Source organism: Rhinoderma darwinii, unplaced genomic scaffold, assembly GCF_050947455.1.
Source record: "Rhinoderma darwinii isolate aRhiDar2 unplaced genomic scaffold, aRhiDar2.hap1 Scaffold_2642, whole genome shotgun sequence".
Taxonomy (NCBI): domain Eukaryota; kingdom Metazoa; phylum Chordata; class Amphibia; order Anura; family Rhinodermatidae; genus Rhinoderma; species Rhinoderma darwinii.
The window spans coordinates 1-7,140 of NW_027462938.1; the positions used below are offsets into that span (position 1 = coordinate 1).

A 7,140-nucleotide genomic window follows, 5' to 3' on the forward strand; every position below is an offset into this window, starting at 1 on the left:
AGCTGGATTTGGAGAGGTTCTAACCTCACATACTGATAGCATGGAGTTGGGTGTGGTCCCTCCTGCAGAGCCAACTGTTGATGAGACACCTGTGGTTATACCTATGGAAGGTGAAGACACAGCGCCACCTAGTGGGTGTGCATACCCTGATAATGGTGCAAGTATGCAAATTTTGTCTTTCTCTAGCCCAGAGTCAAAAACGGAAGACTCAGCTAAAGTGGAGTGGTCAATATCGGAGGAGGACGAGAAGGAGGCCAGGATGCCTAGTGCCACTAGTGCGGAAATTTTCCACAAAGTTGTCTCAAAAAGGGGGAAGTCTGGAAAGGCGGTGAAGAGACTGAAGATAGGTTTGTTGGAAGATTCTGCTCATGCAAATCCTTTCTCATTGCTGGACAGTGACTCTAGTTGTAGCCCTAAGTCATCTGAGGTGGCCTCAGAAGTACCCAGCTCTCCTGGGGAAGGTTTCCTCAGTGAAGCCAATGTGGCGAATCTGGAAAGAGCTATGTATTTCCCTGGGACGTGATATGTTCTGGTTTTCTCATGGCTTTCTTTTCCACTAACCATACTATGCCCGCATGTCTTTGAGATTAAAGATTGTCTCTCAAAATGTACGGGTGTTCTCCTCTGCTCACAAGCGTGCTGCAGTTCTGGACTTTTTGGCCTCTAAGGGCAGTGACATTGTTTGCGTACAAGAATGTGGTTTATCAAAAATGCCTAGGAAAGAAGAATGGAAGTTTGGGGAAGCAATTTGGTCCTTTTCTTCCACAAATAGGAATGATGGAATTGGTATTCTCTTCAAAAATAATGAGTTTGTCATCAAACAGACTCAAATCATTCAGGAAGGAAGATGTGTCTGTGTGTTACTATCCTATAAGGGATGGCAGTTTAGGCTTATCAATATCTATGGCCATGCTGTGAAAACCGATAGGTTGGCACTTTTTGATAGTTTAAAATTTTTTCTACATGGTAAAGTTCCTGTTATTATTGTCGGTGATATTAACTGTATCCTGGAGAAGCAGGCCCGAGCTGGATCCACAGAGTCTAATGTGGACGCTACCGGAAGTTTGTGGAATAAAATTTTGCAGGACTTTGCTTTGCAGGACGCTGTCACCAGGAAACCAGGTCCATTTACTTACCATGCCGATGACGGAAGAACGGATTCTCGTCTGGACTTTTTCTTTTTTTCTACTTCAGCAATGAAATGTGTCGATTATGCGCAGGAGAGAGTGTGGTTTTCAGATCACGAGTGTTTGTTGGGGGTTTTTGTTATAAATAATTTCTTTTATGGTAGAGGGGTATGGAAGATGAATGTCAGTTTTCTGAGTGATGAAAGGGTAAAAACTAGGTTTGGGAAAAAATATGGGTTTTGGGTTAGGAAGAAAAGTTCTTTCTCTAATGTGTGTGAATGGTGGGTATGGGTGAAAAAAAAGATTGGTGGGTTTTTTAGACAGATAGGATATAGAAGAGCGAGAAGGAAAAGATTGCAATATTCACGCTTTAATATGCGGATGACGTTCCTTCATCAATGTAAAAATTTGGGTATGGATGTAAGACACGATTTAGAAAAAACAAAAAAAGATATTAAGGAGTGGTTCCGAGAGAAAGGGAAAGAAATAATATTTAGGTCTAAGGTGGAGGTTAGAGATAATCACGAGAAGTGCACTAGATTTTTCTTTAAAAAAATGTGTGGTGGGAAAAGTGGTATGAATGTGTTATTGGATAAGGATGATAAAGAGGTGTTTGGTAAGGATGTGATTGATGTGGTGTCTGATTTTTATAAACAACTGTATGATGTGAAGAAGTGTGATCTGGGTGACGATGATGAGTTTTTGGATATTGTGTGTAATTTTGTTCCTGAAAGTGAATGTGAGCTTTTGCTTGGTGAGATTATGGATGGTGAAGTAAAGGATGTGGTGGGAAGTATGGCCAAAAATAAGTCTCCAGGGATCGATGGAATACCAGCTGATTTCTATGGGAAATATTGGGATATAATTGGGAAGGATGTTATTGATGTTATGAGAGTGTTGTTTTCTGGGACGAATATGTGTGATGTGATGAAGAAGGGTATGGTAGTTCTGTTGCATAAAAAAGGAGATAAGAGACGGTTAGAAAACTGGCGACCAATTACTTTGCTGAATACGGATTATAAAATTTTTGCCAAGCTGATTGCGAATCGTATGAGAAATGTGATTGGGTGTGTGATTGATGAGGATCAGGTATGTGCGGTACCAAAAAGGAAATTGCATGAGAATATGGCGTTGGTGCGGGATATGCTTGAGGATTGTAAGGGTCGGAATAAGAAGGTGATTGTGTGTGCGTTAGATTTTGAAAAAGCGTTTGATCGTGTGGCGCATGTGTTTTTGTTCAAAGTGTTAGAGAGAATGGGTTTTCCGGTTCAGTTTGTGAGTTTGTTGAAGAAATTATACGCGAATGCAAAGAGTTGTGTGCAGGTGAATGGGTTTTTTTCAGAATCATTTAGTATTATGTCTGGTGTGCGACAGGGTTGTCCGTTGTCTCCCATCCTTTTTATTTGTGCGATTGAACCATTGTTGCAAATGATTAGAAATGATAAGGTTGTGAAAGGTTTGGTGGTGCCCGGGTGTGATGGAAAGCGTGTGAAAGCTTTGGGATATATGGATGATATTTGTGTATTGTGTGATTCAGTGTATGATATGTCCAGAGTGAAGTTGATTGTAAATATGTTTTGTATTGCGTCTGCTTTTAAAATAAATTGGGGTAAGAGCAAATTTAAAATTTTTTTCAGTAATGAGCGAGTGTGTGATTCTGATATGGAACAGGTGAATGGTGTGAAAATTTTGGGTATTGTGTTTGATGATGAGCTGAAAGGGAAAGAAAGTTGGGATGAGTTAGGTGGTAGGATTGTGAGAAAGTTGGAAATGTGGAGAATGAGGGATCTTTCTTTTTCGGGGAAGGTTTTAATTGTCAAAAGTATTATTCTACCTATGATTTTATATGTTGCTCTGGTTTTTCCTCCTGCTGTTGCTATGTTAAAAAAAGTGAATAGAGTTTTGTTCCTTTTTCTATGGGGGAGCGGGATTGAGAAGGCAAGGAGAGAAATTCTAATGAAAAGCAGACGTAATGGAGGCCTTGATTTCCCAAATTTGGAGATTTTCATTGGAATTAATTGTGTACGTTTTTTTGTAGAGCTTTTATTTAAGGAATCCAAGGCTTCCAGAATGTCTAAGTATCTAGCTGGAACGGTGATTCAGCGTCTAAGTTGGGAAAAAAGGAATTTATGTAAACCAATTGCTTTCCAGTGCACGGGGTGGTATTTGTATGTAGAAAAATTTATCAAAAAGTTCCAGCTAGAGGATGTAAGAATGGAGAGATTTTTGAGAGAAAAGAATGTTGTGAGAAGTATGTGTATGAATAATGTGATGTGTTCTGTAAATGGTTTGAATTCGATGGAGTCTAAGTCTGTGTGGAAGAAGATTGTTACGTATGATGTGTCAAATAAGCAGAAAGATTTGTTATGGATGTCGGTACATGGAGTGTTGCCTGTAAGGAGTGTTCAGAAAAGAAGAGGTTTGGTTGCGTCTGAAAGGTGTCCGAGAGAAGGTTGTGGGGATGATGAGGATGTGAGTCATGTGTTTTGGTCGTGTAAGCATGCAAAGGATGTTTGGAAAAAGTTGAGTGGGTTGTGTGAAGAATTGACTGGTTTGAAGGTTTTGACGTATGAAATTGTCTTGTTTGGTTTGTGTAGTTTGGGTAGTGAAAAGGATAGAGTGTTGTGGATTTTTCTGACTTGTGTGAAAGAAGTATTGTGGAATACGAGGAATTTGAATGTGTATAAAAGAGAAGTATTTGAGATGGAGGATGTGGTTAGTATGGTATTGGCTAAATTGTATTTTTATTATAAATGGGATCTAGAAAGAGGTATGGATGCGGAAGGGATATGGCGAATGTTAAAATGGAGGTATTTAGTTTGAGGAATTTTGTTTGATTTATCTTGTATTTGATGGAAAAATAAAATAATGAACCAGAGTGATGAGATTTTTTGAAAAATAGAGAGGTGGTTTGAACAACTACAGTTCTCGGTTTTATTCAAAAAAACCTGAATGGTTTAATAAAAAAAAAAAAAAAAAAAAAAAAAAAAAAAAAAAAAAAAAAAAATCTGTTCTTATCAGTTTAATATCTGATACGTCCCCTATCTGGGGACCATATATTAAATGGATTTTTAGAACAGGGAGATGGAAATAGAGCTTGCTCTGTCCACTCCACGCATTGACCTGGTATTGCAGTATTTCCAGGACCGGTGCACCCTTCCCTTATGTGTTGACTAAAATCAGATTCCAAAAGTGTTTTTTCTCTTTGCCATTGTTTCTGTCTTTCTGAAGGGATCTCCCCTTTTAATCCCATTATTTCAACACCTGTTGGACAATGCATTTGTACAGTCATGTGTGATAATGAGCTCATTTATTAAATGCAATTAATGAATACATTGCCACCTCTTGTTGTGTGTGTGTGTGTGTGTGTGTGTGTGTCTTCTGTGTTTCTGTGTTTCCGGCATTTCACATTGGAACAGCTCATTCACCTTCCTTGTCTTCTCTCCGCCCTCCCTCCCTCCCTCCCTCCTAGGTAAGTTAAAGAGCTGCACCTGAGCCAGCCACTGATTGATGCAGCACCACAGTCAAATAGTGGAGTGGAGTGGAGTAGGGGAACAGCAAACAGCCATTAAAGCAGCCAGCCGCCTACCCGCCACAATGGACCTACCTGTGTACACTAGGTGGATGTGATGGAATGTACTGTCGTCCCTACATTTCAAGAAGAAGTAAGAATTGCAGTTGCAACAAACCCTTGCTTGCCTACAAAGAGAGCAGCAATTTGGATTTGTTACTATGTTACCTGGAAGAATAACAAACTGTGCAAGGATGGAGGTTGTAGGAGCAAAGAGAAGTTGTCTGTAAAGTTGGTGGATGCCTATTTTCCATTTTGCAGTCCCTTGTCTCCCTCTTGTGGCCTCCTGGAGGCAAATAAATGTGCAAAAAAAAGACAGCCTGGCGGCCGGCTGTTGCAGTGTTGCCCTCTCAGGCAACACTGAGTGACTGACTGAGCCTCACAGTCTTATATAAAGTTCAGACGGAACTTTGCACGTGTCATAGTGGAGCCCTCAGGATTCCAGAGCCAGCTTTCTGACATCATAATGGGGCCTGCCTCAGAGATAAAAGCCTGGGCCCAGGCAGTGTTGTTCAGTGCTGCTCAGCAGGCAGCACAGGACTGGATTAAAGCTGATACAAGGTGTGAAGGAACAAGGGGTGGCTGTGGGCATGCACTTGCTGCCGCTGCCAGTGTTTATCTGCATGGCAGGAGGGCATTTGGGCGTTGCCAGGAAGGCGTTTTTATGTAGATTCCTCCTCTTTCAGCACTGCATTGTGGTGCAAGCAAAAGAAGCAAATCCTGTCTGGCTTCCTCTCCGGCCTTTATTCACCTCCCGCTTAGTAGCTGTAAATGTGTGTGAGCCTGCAGGGCCCCATGGAATTGCCTAGGAGTAGGCTGAATCGCTGCAAGGGGTGAACAGCAGTATGGGACAGGCTCGGGCAAGGCAAGGGCCGCTCGGGTTATCGCTTCTCGGCCTTTTGGCAAGATCAGGTGTAGTATTTCTGCATCTGGTTTTGTTGGGAGGTGTCCGGGGTACCCTGCTCCTTGGCCTTGGGGGATCGTCTCTTTTCACAGAGAGACTTCACCCCCTTGCTGCTATTTGGGGAGTGGGCTTAGCCCCCGGACAACGAGTTGCGATCGCGCCTTACCCAAGAGGTCAACCGGCCTTGAGGCGTTTTTCTAAGAGCGTTCCGAGGGCGTTTATCGGGCTTCGTAGGTGTCTGGGGTACCCTAATCCTTGGCCTTGGGGGAGGGTTCCACTTAATTGTGGAATCTGAGCCCTTGCTGCTATAAGGGACAGGCTTAGCCCCCAGGCACTGAAAATGCCATTTACATTTGGATTTGCATCCGGGGACACCCGGTTGCGCCAGTCCGTCCGCATCGAGGTGGAAGAAGGCCATCGCCAGCGGAAGAACCTTCGCTTCATTGTGGAGGTGATTCTGCTGGACTTCCTGGGGCTCAAGCGGGCGGACATCCTGTGTCTCAACGACCAGGAAAGCCGCGGTCGGTACACCGTATCCTTTACGGCCGCGGCATGTTGCGACAACATGCACAAAAGATTGTCTGATGCGGACCAGAGTGAGGAGCGGCTAAATGGACTGAACTTTTTATTCCTCTACGGGGAGGAAGAAGTCCCGCTCGTGATGTGCATGTTCAGTCCATTTGTCTCAGAGCGTGACATTGAAACCTTCCTCAGTCGTTACTGCAGGGAGGTCCGCTTCTCACATAAAATCTTGAACACCCAGAGCTTCTGGAATGGCAAAAGGAAATATTGGGTGAAGTTCCGCCAGGATCCCAATGGCATTGGAGGCTTACATCACCCACCCCAGAACTTTGCCATTGGGAAGAATCGAGGATTCCTATTTTACCCCCAGATGCCAATAGCCTGCCGGAACTGCTTGAGATATGGCCACACCAGAGAACATTGTGACCGGCCCCATGTGGTGCAGTGTAACAGGTGTGGCCAGGTTGGACACGTAGCGGCAAAATGCAGTTCCGAGGTGTTGTGCAATCTGTGCGGCATGACTGGGCATGCTTTTAAAGATTGCCCCCGCAGAGCGAAATCTGGGCCACCCAGACCAGGGCCAGAGCGGCAGTTTGCAACATGTGCAGACGCCGCTGGTAATGCCCCAAAACGAGCATTGACGACTGAGGGGTCCAGGCCAAAGTCCTTCACAGCTCCATCGGGGGGCCCACCGATGTCAGCCTCGAGGGACGGCCATAGGGATTCCATCGGGTCCAGGCAGAGCAGGAGGAATTCTGACTCTGCTGGACATAAGTTGACCGGCACCTCTGCAAACAGGTCCTCTGCTCCGCCTGCAGTGGACCCTGTTGAGGCAGTGGTTAGCGACAGGCGTCGTGGCTCCGTAGGTTCTGCAGTAGGACCTGACGCCTGTCCCAAGAGTGTGGGCATGGAGCGGAGACACTCTGTGTCAGACGAGGGCTCCATTAAGAAAACCCTAAAATATGCTGGATTGGAGCCTCGTTTTGACCATTACCGGTCAACGGGGGGGTCGGAGC

General features: G+C 44.3%; 1 pseudogene; it reads left to right on the forward strand.

Moving 5' to 3' along the window:
* The first annotated feature begins 4,116 nt into the window (after positions 1-4,116).
* LOC142703234 (U2 spliceosomal RNA) lies at positions 4,117-4,287 on the forward strand (annotated as a pseudogene).
* The last annotated feature ends 2,853 nt before the right edge of the window (positions 4,288-7,140 follow it).